The sequence below is a fragment of the Moschus berezovskii genome, chromosome 14 (assembly GCF_049115385.1).
Source record: "Moschus berezovskii isolate FMDL1 chromosome 14, NW_MosBer_1.0, whole genome shotgun sequence".
Taxonomy (NCBI): Eukaryota; Metazoa; Chordata; class Mammalia; order Artiodactyla; family Moschidae; genus Moschus; species Moschus berezovskii.
In genome coordinates, this window is record NC_142473.1 from 9,464,875 (window position 1) to 9,480,474 (window position 15,600).

At 40.3% G+C, this 15,600-nt stretch overlaps 1 protein-coding gene across 1 annotated transcript in view; it reads left to right on the plus strand.

The window, feature by feature from the left end:
* MMP20 (matrix metallopeptidase 20) overlaps positions 1 to 15,600 on the plus strand; it is a 60,039-nt gene that overhangs the window by 21,310 nt on the left and 23,129 nt on the right. The window lies entirely within an intron of this gene.

Below are 15,600 nucleotides of genomic sequence, written 5' to 3' on the forward strand. Positions count from 1 at the left end.
AACTTTGATAATTCAATCTTTGGAGAAAAATCCTTTATTTTTCTCCTATCTAAGGCCTGTCTATGAGTTGTAGGCTTCTGATAGTAAGTGAGGTTGAAATAAAGAGTAAAGCTTTAAATAAGCTGCCCATTTGAAAGGTGTCTTGTTTATAGTTATGAAGAATAGACCCAGAGCATACAAATAATATGAATTTTTAAAATGCAGGTGTGCAGACATGAAGGAATGCTAAGTATGGTTGACTAATACCAATAGTAACTATTGCTAGGCCTAAATGGCTTGAAGTAGAGAAGACAGCAATCTGCTTCACGAGAATAGTTAGTGCAGGTAATAACACCTGGACAGATGTCAATGTTTTGGACAGTTTTATTGTTTTCTATCACTGGTAAAAACAAAGTAATAAAATCTCTAACCACTGTGCTTGAGTGAGGCTGAGGGAAGTGGTGGGCAAGGCCAAGCTGGAGGGACTCACCAGCCACAGCTGGGAGCCCCATGAGGAGAAGTAGACAGTGACTAAGGCTAAGCATGAAGATTTGTTGGAAAGCTCATAAATTAAAGTTGCATTGTTCCTATTTCCCTCCCACTGTGCTGTCTCTGGGAACATGGCTACCAGTTATTCTGTAATTACTTCTGTCCTTAGACAAAATGAAACCTCCCAACTCTCACCTTCACTCCTCCCTTTATTGGGGACAGAATTCAACCACATCAGAATAGGCAGAGGTAACTCAGGCATAAGCATGTGTGACATTACTTATTCTTTTTCTTCATTGGAAAAGTGTGTGTGTTGAACTTATGTAGGGTGCTAACACCGTCACAGTACCTGGGCCTGTAAAGACAGATCAACAGTCCCCTGGCCTTTGCACACCTCAAGGTTAGATGAAGGAAAGTGAAAGAAAGAAAGTGAAGTCGTTTAGTTGTGTCCAACTCTTTGCGACTCTATGGACTGTAGCCCTACCAGGCTTCTCTGTCCATGGGATTTTCCAGGCAAGAATACTGGAGTGGGTTGCCAGTTCCTTCTCCAGGGGATCTTTCTGACCCAGGGATCGAACCCGGGTCTCTCGCATTGTAGGCCAACGCTTTACCGTCTGAGCTACCAAGAAACATCCAAACAGCACTGCCATCTCGCTGTGTGCCCCAGGTGTATTTATACAGAAAGAGAAAAGGCTCTGATGTCTCTTTCTATAAAAGCACACTAATTCTATCAGCCCTGCCCTCATGACCTTATCAAGCCCTAATCACCTCCCACTGGTCCCGTCACACTGGGGGTTACAATGAATGATGGGAAGCCACAGACATTCAGCCCATAACACAGAGTAATCATATTGTTAAACATGTTATTGAATATCCTTCCAGACTTTTTCTCTGGGTAGAGATTTATCATAAATATGAGAGGGAGACAGGGATATCCACAAAAGTAAGACTTTGTAATGTGCTGGATGTGCTGATTTGCAAACTTTTTCACTCAGTTATCTCTCATTTTTTCCATGTCAATGAACTTTAATTTTCATCTTTATTTAATATATGTTTATATTATCCCAGTGTATAGATCTATCCTTCTTATTTAACCAGTCCCAAACTAATGAACATCTGGATTGTTTCCAATTTTTAAAAAGTTAGAAACAGCTGAACTAAATCTTCAACAATGGATGGGCGTCTACTTTTCAAAGCAGGTAAGAGGAAAACCCAGAAATCCAGTCTTTAGCCTTAGGCTATGTTGGTTTGAATTCTGGTTATGCTTCTTACTGATCAGGTGACACTGGGCAAGTCACGTGCCAAACTTGTGAGGGCTCAATAAAAGGAAGGGGAATCCAAAATATGTACAATGGATGAAGGCTTGGAAACAACCAGAGGTATTTTTAATTGTTACCTGTTTCGACTGATTTTTTTTCCTAAGACTTGCTGATTATTTACTTTGTTTTTATTATTCACTACCAAAAAGTAAACCAAAGTGGAATCGGTAGTCATTGAGCCAGGAGTGATAGGCAAGGTGCAGAGCAGGAGAGCCCCAGACACCGTGCAACGTGACGTCGGCTCCATCTGACTCTGTGCTGTCCTGATGAGGGGTGTAGCACTTGTACCCCAGCACAGCAAGTAGCTTGTTCTTTTGATATTATCAGTGGTTGTGATAGAGGCAAAGGAGACAGTGAAGTCAAAGACAGCCCTTCACACAATTATATTTTCTTTAAAAACTAAAAGAAACTATTTTTAAACTTACCATTTATCAAACTATGAACATTCAACAATTTCTAACAACTAACTGGAGATAATATATCCTTTGATGAAACATCAAATGTGAATGTATATGAAATGTAAGAGAATAGAAAGAGAAGCATAGATATAAGGGACATTTAGAAAGGAGTAAGCAGGGAAGAAACTAGGGGAAGAAAGATGGCTCATTAACTTACATCTGCTCAGCCATCGCCTTCTCATCTTCTTCCACTCAGGATCTGAGGAGCTATTGTGATAAGGGCAGATAATTCCAAAGAACTAGGAAGAACTAGAAAGAGGACAGGGAGCCAGGAGTGACCCTTTCAGCACTGCAGCTGCCACTAACCCACCATGGGACCTTGAACCTCTCTTCTTCCTTTGCAAAAGTAGATGTTGCCTGATATTTGTCGTGACTTCAATGTGTTCAGTACTTGGTGCTAAGTATTTTGTTATCAACTCCTTACAGCAGCCCTGTAAGGTATGAATTATCATTACTCCCTTTTTATTAGACATAGAAAAGATGAACACCTTGTTCACGCTCACAAGGCTGGTCGTGTTTGAAGCTGGGGCCCACACCCACAGTCCTGTGCCGGAGGCTGTGCTCCTAAGCGCCCTGCCCTGCTGCCTCGTAGGTGCTGTGCAGAGCTGGACTCACATGGCCCTGATCCCCTACCGGCTGTCACCAAAAGTCCCCAAGGGCTTGCTAAGTCTGGACAAAGAACAAAGAATTCTTTCAGCCACAGCCATCATGGCAACCTCGCCTGTTCTCTCCCACCCGCCAGCCTGGAATTCCCCATCACTAACAATAATCTGTTGATGAGACATTTCAGGCTGTGCATGTAATAACCACACAGTTTGTTTCTAAAACATGATGGAATGCAGTGCCTTTTAAAGTCACTGTGAGACTGCTGCATATTCTCCACAGTGTATAAATGGATATGGGTACATTCAAATGTTCTGTTTGAAGAGAAACTTCAGCTACACACACCTCATCCTTAATCAGAAGGAGGGGTTTCAGAAGAAATGACAGTGAATCAGCAATCTTTGTACACCTTCTGCCTCTTTGTCTGAATTCATAATACATAACAGAGAATCAATCTAAGTAAATACAATGCCATGTGTTGACTTTCAGTGATGCAACCTTATAGCCATAAAAGAAATATCCTCAGGGAGACTGAAGGAGGAAGACTTCCTCTTTAGTTGTGCACACTTTCCTCAAGCCCATGAAAATCTGGAAAATGCAAAGTTCCAATGGACTCATCTATTAATAACAGGAGAGGTTACTGATTTTATTGTCTCTCCTTCTGATGGAGCTTTGCATTTCTTTCTCCTCAACGGCTCCTTTTTATGCCTTCAAATGTTCCCAGGTATTTCTCAGACTGAAAAATCTTCATTTGACTCTGCTGCCTCTTCCAGTTATTGTCTTAACTCCTTATTATTAACAAGATTTTCAAATGAATGATCTATACCATCACCCTTTCTGCATGTGTGCTAAGTTGCTTCAGTCGTGTCCAACTCTTTGCGACCCTAGGAACTGTAGCCCGCCAGGATCCTCTGTCCATGGGATTCTCCAGGCAAGAATACTGGAGTGGGTTGCCATGCCCTCCTCCAGGGAGTCTTCCTGACCCAGGGATCAAACCCTCATCTCTTCTGCCTCTTGCACTGTCAGGGGGGTTCTTTATAACTAGTGCCACCTAGGAAGCCCACCATTGCCCTGTGCCGTTTCATTCCTCAGGATCTGGGTTCATTCCTTGTTGTTGTTTAGTCGCTAAGTTGTGTCTGACACTTTTCAACCCCATGTACTATAGCCTTCCAGTTTTCTCTGTCCAAGGGATTTCCTCAGGCCAAAATAATGGAGTGGGTTGCTATTTCCTTCTCCAAGGGATCCTTCCAAGTCAGGGATTGAACCCACATCTCTTGCATTAGCAGGCAGGTTCTTTACCCCAGAGCCACAGGGAAGCCCCAACTGTTTGTGTTTCAAAGTTTCCACTGACAAAAATTTTATTAATGAGAAAAATTTAGAAAATTTAGTTCTATTCATAAACTCTATTACATAATTAATAATTAATAAATTTGTAGAGTGAAAACATGTCTTTTTAAAGTATTTACAAGAGGTGGCAAGAATACACAGAAGAACTGAACAAAAAAGATCTTCATGACGAAGATAATCACAATGGCGTGATCACTCACCTGGAGTCAGACATCTTGGAATTTGAAGTCAAGTGGGCCTTAGAGAGCATCACTACGAACAAAGCTAGTGGAGGTGATAGAATTCCGATTGAGCTATTTCAAATCTTGAAAGATGATGCTGTGAAAGTGCTGCACTCAATATGCCAGCAGATTTGGAAAACTCAGCAGTGGCCACAGGACTGGAAAAGATCAGTCTTCATTCCAGTCCCAAAGAAAGGCAATGCCAAAGAATGCTCAAACTACTGCACAATTGCACTCATCTCACACGCTAGTAAAGTCATGCTCAAAATTCTCCAAGCCAGGCTTCAGCAATATGTGAACCGTGAACTCCCATATATTCAAGCAGGTTTTAGAAAAGACAGAGGCACCAGAGATCAAATTGCCAACATCCACTGGATCATGGAGAAAGCAAGAGAGTTCCAGAAAAACATCTATTTCTGCTTCATTGACTATGCCAAAGCTTTTGACTGTGTGGATCACAATAAACTGTGGAACATTCTGAAAGAGATGGGAATCCCAGACCACCTGACCTGCCTCTTGAAAAACCTGTATGCAGGTCAGGAAGCAACAGTCAGAACTGGACATGGAACAGACTGGTTCCAAATAGGAAAAGGAGTACGTCAAGGCTGTATATTGTCACCTTGCTTATTTAACTTATATGCAGAGTACATCATGAGGAACGCTGGGCTGGAAGAAGCACAAGCTGGAATCAAGATTGCTGGGAGAAATATCAATAACCTCAGATATGCAGATGACACTACCCTTATGGCAGAAAGTGAAGAGGAACTCAAAAGCTTCCTGATGAAAGTGAAAGAGGAGAGTGAAAAGGTTGGCTTGAAGCTCAACATTCAAAAAACAAAGATCATGGCATCTGGTCCCATCACTTTATGGGAAATAGATGGAAAAACAGTGGAAATAGTGTCAGACTTTATTTTTTGGGGCTCCAAAATCACTGCAGATGCTGATTGCAGCCATGAAATTAAAAGACGCTTACTCCTTGGAAGGAAAGTTATGACCAACCTTGATAGTATATTAAAAAGCAGAGACATTACTTTGCCAACAAAGTCTGTCCAGTCAAGGCTATGGTTTTTCCCGTGGTCATGTATGGATGTGAGAGTGGGACTGTGAAGAAAGCTGATCGCCGAAGAATTGATGCTTTTGAACTGTGATGTTGGAGAAGACTCTTGAGAGTCCCTTGGACTGCAAGGAGATCCAACCAGTCCATTCTAAAGGAGATCAATCCTGGGTGTTCATGGGAAGGACTGATGCTAAAGCTGAAGCTGCAATACTTTGGCCACCTCATGCGACGAGTTGACTCACTGGAAAAGACTCTGATGCTGGGAAAGGTTGGGGGTGGGAGGAGAAGGGGACGACCGAGAATGAGATGGCTGGATGGCATCTCCGACTCGATGGACATGAGTTTGAGTGAACTCCGGGAGTTGGTGATGGACAGGGAGGCCTGGCGTGCTGTGATTCATGGGGTCGCGGAGAGTCGGACACGACTGAGCGACTGAACTGAACTGAACTGAACTGAACAAATAATTGTAAGAGTAGTCCAGAGTTTATAAAACACTTTCATATGCATTGTCTCAATTGATCCTTTGAAATGTTAGCAGTTATTATTTTCATTCTTATTTGACAAGAAGAAATTTAGCCTCAGAAAAATTAAGTGACTCATACAAGGTCACACACCTAATAATAAAATAAGGTCTCAAGCACCCATTGCTTCTTTCGCTGCACCACAGTGCCCATTCTCAGGGAAGAGAAGCATCATTTTAACCCAGATCAAAAGACTGAAAGAAAAAAGACACCCCCTCCTCCTGAAACTAGGGCACAGAGTGACAGAGAAGAGAAGAGTCAAGGAAAGTCAGGGGTGAAGAGAGTGGAAAATGAAAGGGCCCATCAACTCTTGCTGGATTACAGTCAGCAAAGAGGTGACCGTGTCTCCTAAAAAGGAAAGACCGAGAGGATCAGTCAAGCAGGTGTGGAATGAAGGCAGAAGGGTCCAACAACAACAAAAAAAGCTTAACAGACTTGAATCAAGCCCCAGATGTGCCAGGACTGGCTGATCCCGAGAATACATAGATGAATAACACACGACCCTGCTGCAAGGAGCTCACCGGACTGGCAGCAAGCGTCAGGAATGTTACCAGTGACTTCTGCTCAAACCTGATGACTTAGATGCTGTTCTTTAGTAAAGAGAATGTGAAAACTGATGATTAGATAAATTCTGCACAACCATGACATCTATCTGTCTAGTCAACAAATATTTATTGAGCCTAACTATGTTCCAGATACAGCTTTGGTTCCTGGCTAAACAATGCAGTTAAATATCTATCAGCAAGTCTTTAGTATCAATAAACTCCACTGTTTTGCCCTCCTTACCCAAGATCAGATTACAGACTATTAATATGACCTGTTTATTTCACTACCATTTTCAAAATATCCTGCAATTGTTCTTTTATTTTTTTAATTGAAGTATAGTGGGTTTCCCTGGTGGCTCAGTAGAAAAGAATCTACCTGCAATGCAGGAGAAGCAGGAGACATGGGTTCTTTCCCTGAATTGAGACGATACCCTGGACCAGGAAATGGCAACGCAGTATTCTTGCCAGGAATATCGCATAGACAGAGGAGCCTGGTGAGCTGCAGGCAATGGCGTTGCAAAGAGTCAGACACAACTGAACACACATAGTTGATTTACAGTTGTGTTAGTTTAAGGAATACAGCAGTGTGATTCAGTTATACATGCATATATTTTTTTCAGATTCTTTTCTTTTATAGATTATTATAAAATATTGAGTATAGTTCCCTGCGCTATACAGTAGGTCCTTGTTGGTTATCTATTTTATATATAGTAGTGTGTATATGTTCATCAAAAGCTCTTATTTTATCCTTCTCTCCCTTTCCCCTTGGTAACCATAAATTTGTTTGCTGTATCCATGAGTCTAATTCTTTTTGTATGTAAGTTCACTTGTATCAGTCTTTTAAGAGTCCACATATAAGCTATATCATATGTTATTTGTCTTCATCTGTCTGGCTTACTTCACTTAGTATGATAATTTCTAGTTTCATCCATGTAGCTACAAATGGCATTATTTTACTTGTTTTAAGGATGAGAAATGTCCCATTATATACATATACATATATATATTCTATCTTCCATACCCGTTCATCTGTTGATGGATACTTATGTTGCGTCCATGTCTTGGCTTCTGTAAACAGTGCCGCAGTGAATATCAAAGTGCATGCACAATTTAAAGTTGTTTTTCCCCAGTTATACACCCAGAAGTGGAATTGCAGGATTATATATAGCTCTATTTTTAGTTTTTTAAGGAACCTCCTTATTGTTCTCCATAGGGACTGTAGCAATATACATTCCCAGCAACAGTGTAAGATTGTTCCATTTTTCCCATACTCTCTCTATTGTTTAGACTTTTTGATGCTGACCATTCTGCCTGGTGTAAAGTGATACCTCATTGTAGTTTTGATTTACATTTCTCTAATATCATTAACAATGGTGAGCATTTTTTGTTTGCCTTTTGGCCATCTGTACATCTTCTTTGGAGAAATGTCTGTTTAGATCCTTAGCCCATTTTTTGGTTGGATTGTTTCTCTTTGCAAATGTTTTCTCCCATTCTGTAGTTTGTCTTTTTATTTTGTTTATGATTTTCTTTGCTGTGCAAAATCTTTTATGTTTAATTAGATTCTGTATGTTTACTTTTTTATTTCTATTACTATAGGAGATGGATTCAAAAAGATATTGCTGCAATTTATGTCAAAGAGTGCTCTAGCTATGTTTTCCTCTACAAATTTTATAGAATTTAGTCTTACAGTTAAGTCTTTAATCCATTTTTAGTTTATTTTTGTGTGTGATACTAGAGAATATTCTAATTTTATTCTTTTACATGTTGCTGTCCAGTTTTCCCAGCACCACTTATTGAAGAAACTATGTTTTCTCCATTGTATATTCTTGCCACCTTTGTCATAGATTAATTGACCATAGATGCATGGGTTTATTTCTGGTCTTTTTGTGTGGTATCTTTTTCTTGTTTTGGTATCAAGAAGATGGTTTATAAAATGAATTTGGGAGTTTTCCTTTCTCTGCGATTTTTTGGAGGCATTTCAGAAGGTAAGTGTTAACTCTTCTCTAAATGTGCAATAGAATTTGCCTGTGAAGCAGTTTGGTGCTGGGCTTTTGTTTGTTGGGAGTTTTTAAATCATAGATTCAATTTCAGTATTTGTAATTCATCTATTCATTTTTCTTTAAATTTCTTCCTGGTTTAGCTTTATAAGTTTTATAAGATTTCTTTCTAAGAATTTGTCCATTTCTTCTAGGTTGCCCATTTTATCAGCATATAATTGCTTGTAGTAGTCTTTTATGGTCTTTAATACTTCCACGGTATTGGCTGTAACTTCTCCTTTTTCATATCTAATTTTATTAATTTGGGCCCTCTTCCTTTTTCTCATGATGAGTCTGGATAAAGATTTATAAATTGTGTTTATTTTGTCAGAGAACCAGCTTTTAGTTTTATTGATCTTTTCTATGTTTTCTTTGTCTCCATTTCATTTATTCAATATTTCTGCTCTGATCTTTATGATTTCTTCCCTTCTACAAACTTTGGCTTTTGTTTGTTCTTCTTTCTCTAGTTGCTTTAGGTATAAGGTTAAGTTGCTTATTTGAGATTTTTCTTGTTTCCTGAGGTAAGTTTGTGTCACTATAAACTTCTCTCTTAGAATTGCTTTTGCTGCATCCCACAGGGTTTGGATCATTGTGTTTTCACTTTCATTTGTCTCTAGGTATTTTGTTTTATTTCCTCTTTTATTTCTTTGGTGATCCATTGGTTGTTTAGTAGCATATTGTTTAGCCTTGATGTGTTTGTGCTTTTTTTGCGCAAATCTTGTAGTTGATTTCTATTCTCATAGTATTGTGAATGGAAAAAGTGCTTTATATCAGTGGTCCCCTACTTTTTTGGCCCCAGGGACTGGTTTTGTGGAAGACAGTTTTTCCGTGGACAGGGCAGGTGGAAGGTGGGCATGGTTCAGGTGGTAATGTGAATGATGGAAAGCAATGGGGAATGGCAGATGAAGCTTCACTCACTTGTCTGCCACTCACTTCCTGCTGTGTGGCCCACTTCCTAACAGGCCACAGACCAGTACCGGTCCTCAGCCTGGGGGTTTGGGACCCCTGTTTATATGATTCAATCTTTGTAAGTTTACTGATGCTTGCTTTGTGGCCTAGCATGTGATCTATCCTGGAGAATGCTCCATGTGCACTTAAAAAGAATGAATATTCCACTGCTTTCAGATGGACTGTTCTATAAATATCAATTAAGCTAATCTGATTTAATTCATCATTTAAGCCTTGAATTTCCTTTTGATTTCTGCCTGGATGGTCTGTCCATTCATGTAAGTATGGTGTTGAAGTCCTCCGCTATTATTGTGTTACTGTCAATGTCTCCTTGTATGTCTCCTTGTATATCTGTTAACAGGTGCTCCCATGTTGTTGTTGTGGTTCCTTAGTCACTAAGTCATGTCCAACTCTTTTGTGACCCCATGGACTTTAGCCCACCAGGCTCTTCTCTCCATGGGATTTTCCAGGCAAGAACACTGGAGTAGATTGACATTTCCCTCTCCAGGGGATCTTCCTGACCCAGGAATTGAACCTGCATCCCCTGCTTGGCAGGTGGATTCTTTGCTCTGAGCCCCCTGGGAGGTTTATGTTGGGGCATGTGTGCATGTGTCCTAAGCCGCTTCAGTCATGTCTAACTCTTTGCAACTCTATGTACTGTAACCCACCAGGCTCTTCTTTCCATGGGTTCTCCAGGGAAGAATACTGGAGTGGGTTGCCATGCCCTCCTCCAAGGTCTCTTCCCAACCCAGGGATGAAACCCACATCTCTTGCATTGGCAAGTGAGTTCTTTACCACTAGTGCCACATCTACAATTGTTATATCTTCTTCTTGGATGGATCCCTTGATCATTATGTAGTGTCTTCTTTGTCTCCTGTAACAATCTATCATTTTTAAATTAACTTTTATTGGAGTATAGTTACTTTACAATGTTGTGTTAGTTTTTACTATACAGCAAAGTGAATTAGTTATACATATGCATGTATCCCCTCTTTTTTGGGTTTCCCTCCCATTTAGGTCACCTCAGAGCACTGAGCTACACTGTAGGTTTTCATTAGTTATCTATTTTATACAGAGTAGTATATATATGTCAATCCCAACCTCCCAATTCATCCCACCCCTCATTCCTCCCTTAGTATCCATACATTTGTTCTCTACATCTGTGTTTCTATTTCCACTATGCAAATAAGATTATCTATACCATTTTTCTGAAACTCCAATACTTTGGCCACCTCATGCGAAGAGTTGACTCACTGGAAAAGACTCTGATGCTGGGAGGGATTGGGGTCAGGAGGAGAAGGGGACGACAGAGAATGAGATGGCTGGATGGCATCACAGACTCGATGGACATGAGTTTGAGTGAACTCCAGGAGCTGGTGATGGACAGGGAGGCCTGGCATGCTGTGATTCATGGGGTCACAGAGTCGGACATGACTGAGTGACTGAACTGAATTGATACCATTTTTCTAGATTCCACATATATGCATTAATATACTATATTTGTTTTTCTCTTTCTAACTTACTTCCCTCTGTATGACAGCCTCTAGGTCCATCCACATCTCTACAAATGACTCAATTTCATTCCTTTTTATGATTAAGTAGTATTTTTTGTATATATGTACCACATCTTCTTTATCCATTCCTCTGTTGATGGACATTTAGGTTGTGTCCATGTCCTGGCTATTGTAAATAGTGCTGCAATGAACATTGAGGTGCACGTGTCTTTTTGAAACATGGCTTTTTCAGGGTTTATGCCCAGTAGTGGGATTGCTGGGTCATATGGTAGTTCTATTTTTAGTTGTTTAAAGAGCCTCCATACTGTTCTTCATATTTGCTTTATCAATTTATATTCTGACCATCAGTGCAAGAGGGTACAAACAGTCTTTATCCTAGTCTATTTTGTCTTGGGTTTTCTTGGTGACTTAGTGGTAAAGAATCTGCCTGTCAACACAGGAGACATGTGTTTGATCCCTTGGTCAGGACTATCCCCTGGATAAGGAAATGGCAACCCATTCCAGTATTCTTGCCTGGAAAATCCACTAGACAGAGGAACCTGGAAGGTTACAGTCCACGGGGTTGCAAGAGTTGGACTTGACTTAGTGACTAAACAACAACGACAACATTTTGTCTTATATGAGTACTACTACTCCAGCTTTCTTTTGATTTCCATTTGCATAGAATATCTTTTTCCATCCCCCTCAGTTCTTTTCTAACAGTTTTATAGATTTTCTTTTTTTGCCTTATACTTGAAATCAATTTACAGATGTATTAGGAGATTAATTGTTATACCTTTTTTTGGTCAATTTTAATTTAATTATTATTGTAATCTATAGCTCTAAGTTTGTAAATCTGCTGGATATGTGTCTTATCACTTTATTACCCACAAGATGTAATTTTTCTTTATTAATATGAAATTTTTCAAGAGTACAGATTCTTTTGGAATTTGTGATATTTACATAAGTATCACATATAGGTAGTCTTTATCACTACCTCATATATACATCCTAATATGTCATAACAGTATTTAAGCCAAGGTTTCATGACTTTGGCACTACTGATATTTTAAGCCAGACAAGTCTATGCCATGCTGGACTATCCTGTGCATTGTAAAAGGTAAACTAAAATGATATCCCTGGTTTTCACGAGACTCCAAAAGCATTACCCACTCCTAGTTGTGACAACCAAAATTGTCACCACTCATTAAAAAATGTCCTCCATGGTACAAAATTATTCTTGGTTTAGAATGACTATTTACATCAATTTAATCCTCTCAATACCCACAATATCCTAAGTCAAGTAAGGAATGTAAGATTCTACCACCTGTGAACTGTTCCAAAATTACATTTTTGGTTTGCCTAAACTCTTAACCATTGTACTTTACTAACTCTCACGTTGAGTCATCTGGGACATCAATAACATGTAACTTCAAATGAAAGATTGGGTTTAATTTGCCTAGAGTCACTTGATTTTTAAATGAGAATTTAAAAACTCCCACATGATTTTTAAATGAGAAATGAAAGAAAATACATCCCAGCTCTAGAGTACCCAAGAAGAGAAAGCAGCTGGAAGTTAACCTCATCAGTGATGTAATTCAGAAAGAGCCTGATTATTAGACAATGTGTCTGCTCCTCCTCCTTCCCACTTTCCTCATCCTATTATTTTAATTGCCTGAAAGGCACACTTTGTGCCTTAGAGAGAATCTAGCACAGTGACTTGAGCAGAGTCAGCATTTTGGAATTACGTATTGGGTTGAATTAATTGGAAAATGCCTTTTGGATTCTTCATGGGTTCCCAGTGAATCCATTTTTTGGCCTCCTTATCAAAGATGAAATTATGAGCTTTTGACTTAATCTGTTTTACTATCTTTATTACCTGATTCTTCTGGATACCCAAACAAGTGCTCACTTTGTGATGATGAAAAGAAGGAAGTGGGGGAAAGCAGTCCTTCTGGCTTCCAGAAAAGGCCAGATCTCATTGGGTAAGCAGTCAAGTTATAAACAGAGGAAGACCAGAGGTCACAAGGCTGAGAAGGAGCAAGTAGAGAAATTAGGGGGTATGATGAAAATCAAGGCAGCTGGAGTTTAATTGACTCTGTCTGTCCTTAGCCACTTACTAACATTAGAACCTCCCAGCCTTTCTGGGTCTCAGTTTTCTATCTGTTAATTCATACAATGTAAATATATAATTTCCTTGAAAGATAAAGATTGGTACAGAATAAGCTAATCAGACAACCTGAGAATATACTGAGCTACGTTGGAGAAGACTCTTGAGAGTCCCTTGTACCGCAAGGAGATCTAACCAGTCCATTCTAAGGGAGATCGATCCTGGGTGTTCATTGGAAGGACTGATGCTAAAGCTGAAACTCCAATACTTTGGCCACCTCATGCGACAAGTTGACTCACTGGAAAAGACTCTGATGCTGGGAAAGGTTGGGGGCGGGAGGAGAATGGGACGACCGAGGATGAGATGGCTGGATGGCATCACCGACTCTGTGGACATGAGTTTGGGTGAACTCCGGGAGTTGGTGATGGACAGGGAGGCCTGGCGTGCTGTGATTCATGGGGTCGTGGAGAGTCGGACACGACTGAGCGACTGAACTGAACTGAACTGAGCACCTAATGGAATGGTGATGGTGGCTTAGTTGCTAAGTCATGTCAAACTCTTGAAACCTGATGGACTTTAGGCTGCTAGGTTCCTCTGTCCATAGAATTTCCCAGGCAAGAATACTGGAGTGAGTTGCCATTTCCTTCTCCAGGGGATCTTCTTGATCCAGGGACTGAACCCATGTTTGCTGCATTGCAGGCAGATTCTTTACTGCTGAGCCACCAGGGGCTTCCCACACCTAATAGAAGTTTTTGGCCTAATTCTTACATATAACTTTAATAATACTGCTAGCTGTTATTTGCACTTTGCCTATTTTATGAGATTGTTGTTTCCTGCATTACCATATATGTGACTGAACCTCAAACAAAATAATAATAACTAGGCGACTTGGAGAATTTGATCAAATACATAGTTCTGGATGCAATTGAAAATTGTAATTACTCTAGATATGGAAGAATACAAACAAGAGGAAATTTTCCCTGGACTGTAACAGACAGTAAGACAGGTTGGTCCAGCCCTTTGGTTACTGTTGATAGTAACAGTACACTGAGTGGCCTATCAGCAAAATCTTCGCCAGACCTAAGAATGAGTTCCTTGCTCCATGGGATGAAATGGTCATGAAATGCCTCCCAAAGTATGGTCGAATTTGTAACCATGAGGGGGCCCTGTCAACTGCAAATTGCCACCTACCTCTACAAGAATTAAATTGTGAGCTGGGGCAACTGCTGATTTTCAACCTCCCCCGGAAAATGTTCAGGTGGAGAGCAAAAATGAGGTACTCTGTGCTCAGGGAAAAGCTGGCAGAATGGATTTTCAGATAGATATTTTTAAGAGATGATTTTATGAGCCTAATTTTTGTACCTCTTCATATCTAGAAAAGCACTAAAATCCTTCACAGTAACAACTGTTCCTTGTGACTAGCAGAAAGTTTCACCAGACTAGCAGAAACCTGGAAAAATATGTGCTTGATTATATATATTCCTTCTTCACAAAACCCAATATATATCCTGACCTCCCCCAACCCTGCATCTTTGGAGCAATTTCTCAGAGCCATTTGAGGTGCCATCTCCCAGCCAACAGTCCTCATTTTGCCCCCAATAAAACTTAACTAACACAACAACAAAAATACCTACAGTCTAGATAAGGCCATGATGTATAGGGCTTGGGGAGAGGAAGTATACCCTCAATAGACTCCTGCCACACTGAGTATTGTCTATAGTAGGTGCCCATGTAATTATTTTTTAAATGGACAATATCCAGCCAAGTGGCACTTTACAGTTTATGATGCACTTTCAGATGCTTTATCTCAGTTGATCCTCTTAAAGATCTCATGAGATAGGCCAGGTATTATTATTTGCATTTAAGAGATTATGAAACAAGCTTGGAGATAATGGTCAGCATTGGAGGTGCAAAGACAGCTTACAGATTTCTAAAACACAGTGTGCTTTCTCTTCTGCATCATGAGGCTGCTTAGGAACATGAGAAAAATATTCCTCTCTCTCAATAGAGCTGTTCTTTGGATTTCTTTATCAGTTCACCCAGATAGCTAACCAGACCCCTATATGCAGAATCCCTCTTAGGGGGTACACACTATGCTCCAGAATATCATGAACTTAACTCTTCATTGCACAAATTGCCCTGAATTATAATGTCTAATTGGGCTTCCCTGGTGGCTCAGATGGTAAAGAATCCGTCTACAATGCAGGAGACCTGGGTTCGATCCCTGCATGGGGAAGACCCCTGGAGGAGAGCATGGCAACCCACTCCAGTATTCTTGCCTGGAGAATCCCATGGACAGAGGAACCTGGAGGGCTACAGTCTATGGAGTCTCAAAGAGTCAGACATGACTGAAGCGACTAAGCACGCACAGCGTCTACTTATCTGCCTCTGCTACTAGATGATAGCTTCTTGAGGGCAGAGCCTGAATCTTGTTCAGTGTTTCATTCCAAGGTCTAACTCAGTGCCTGCTGATA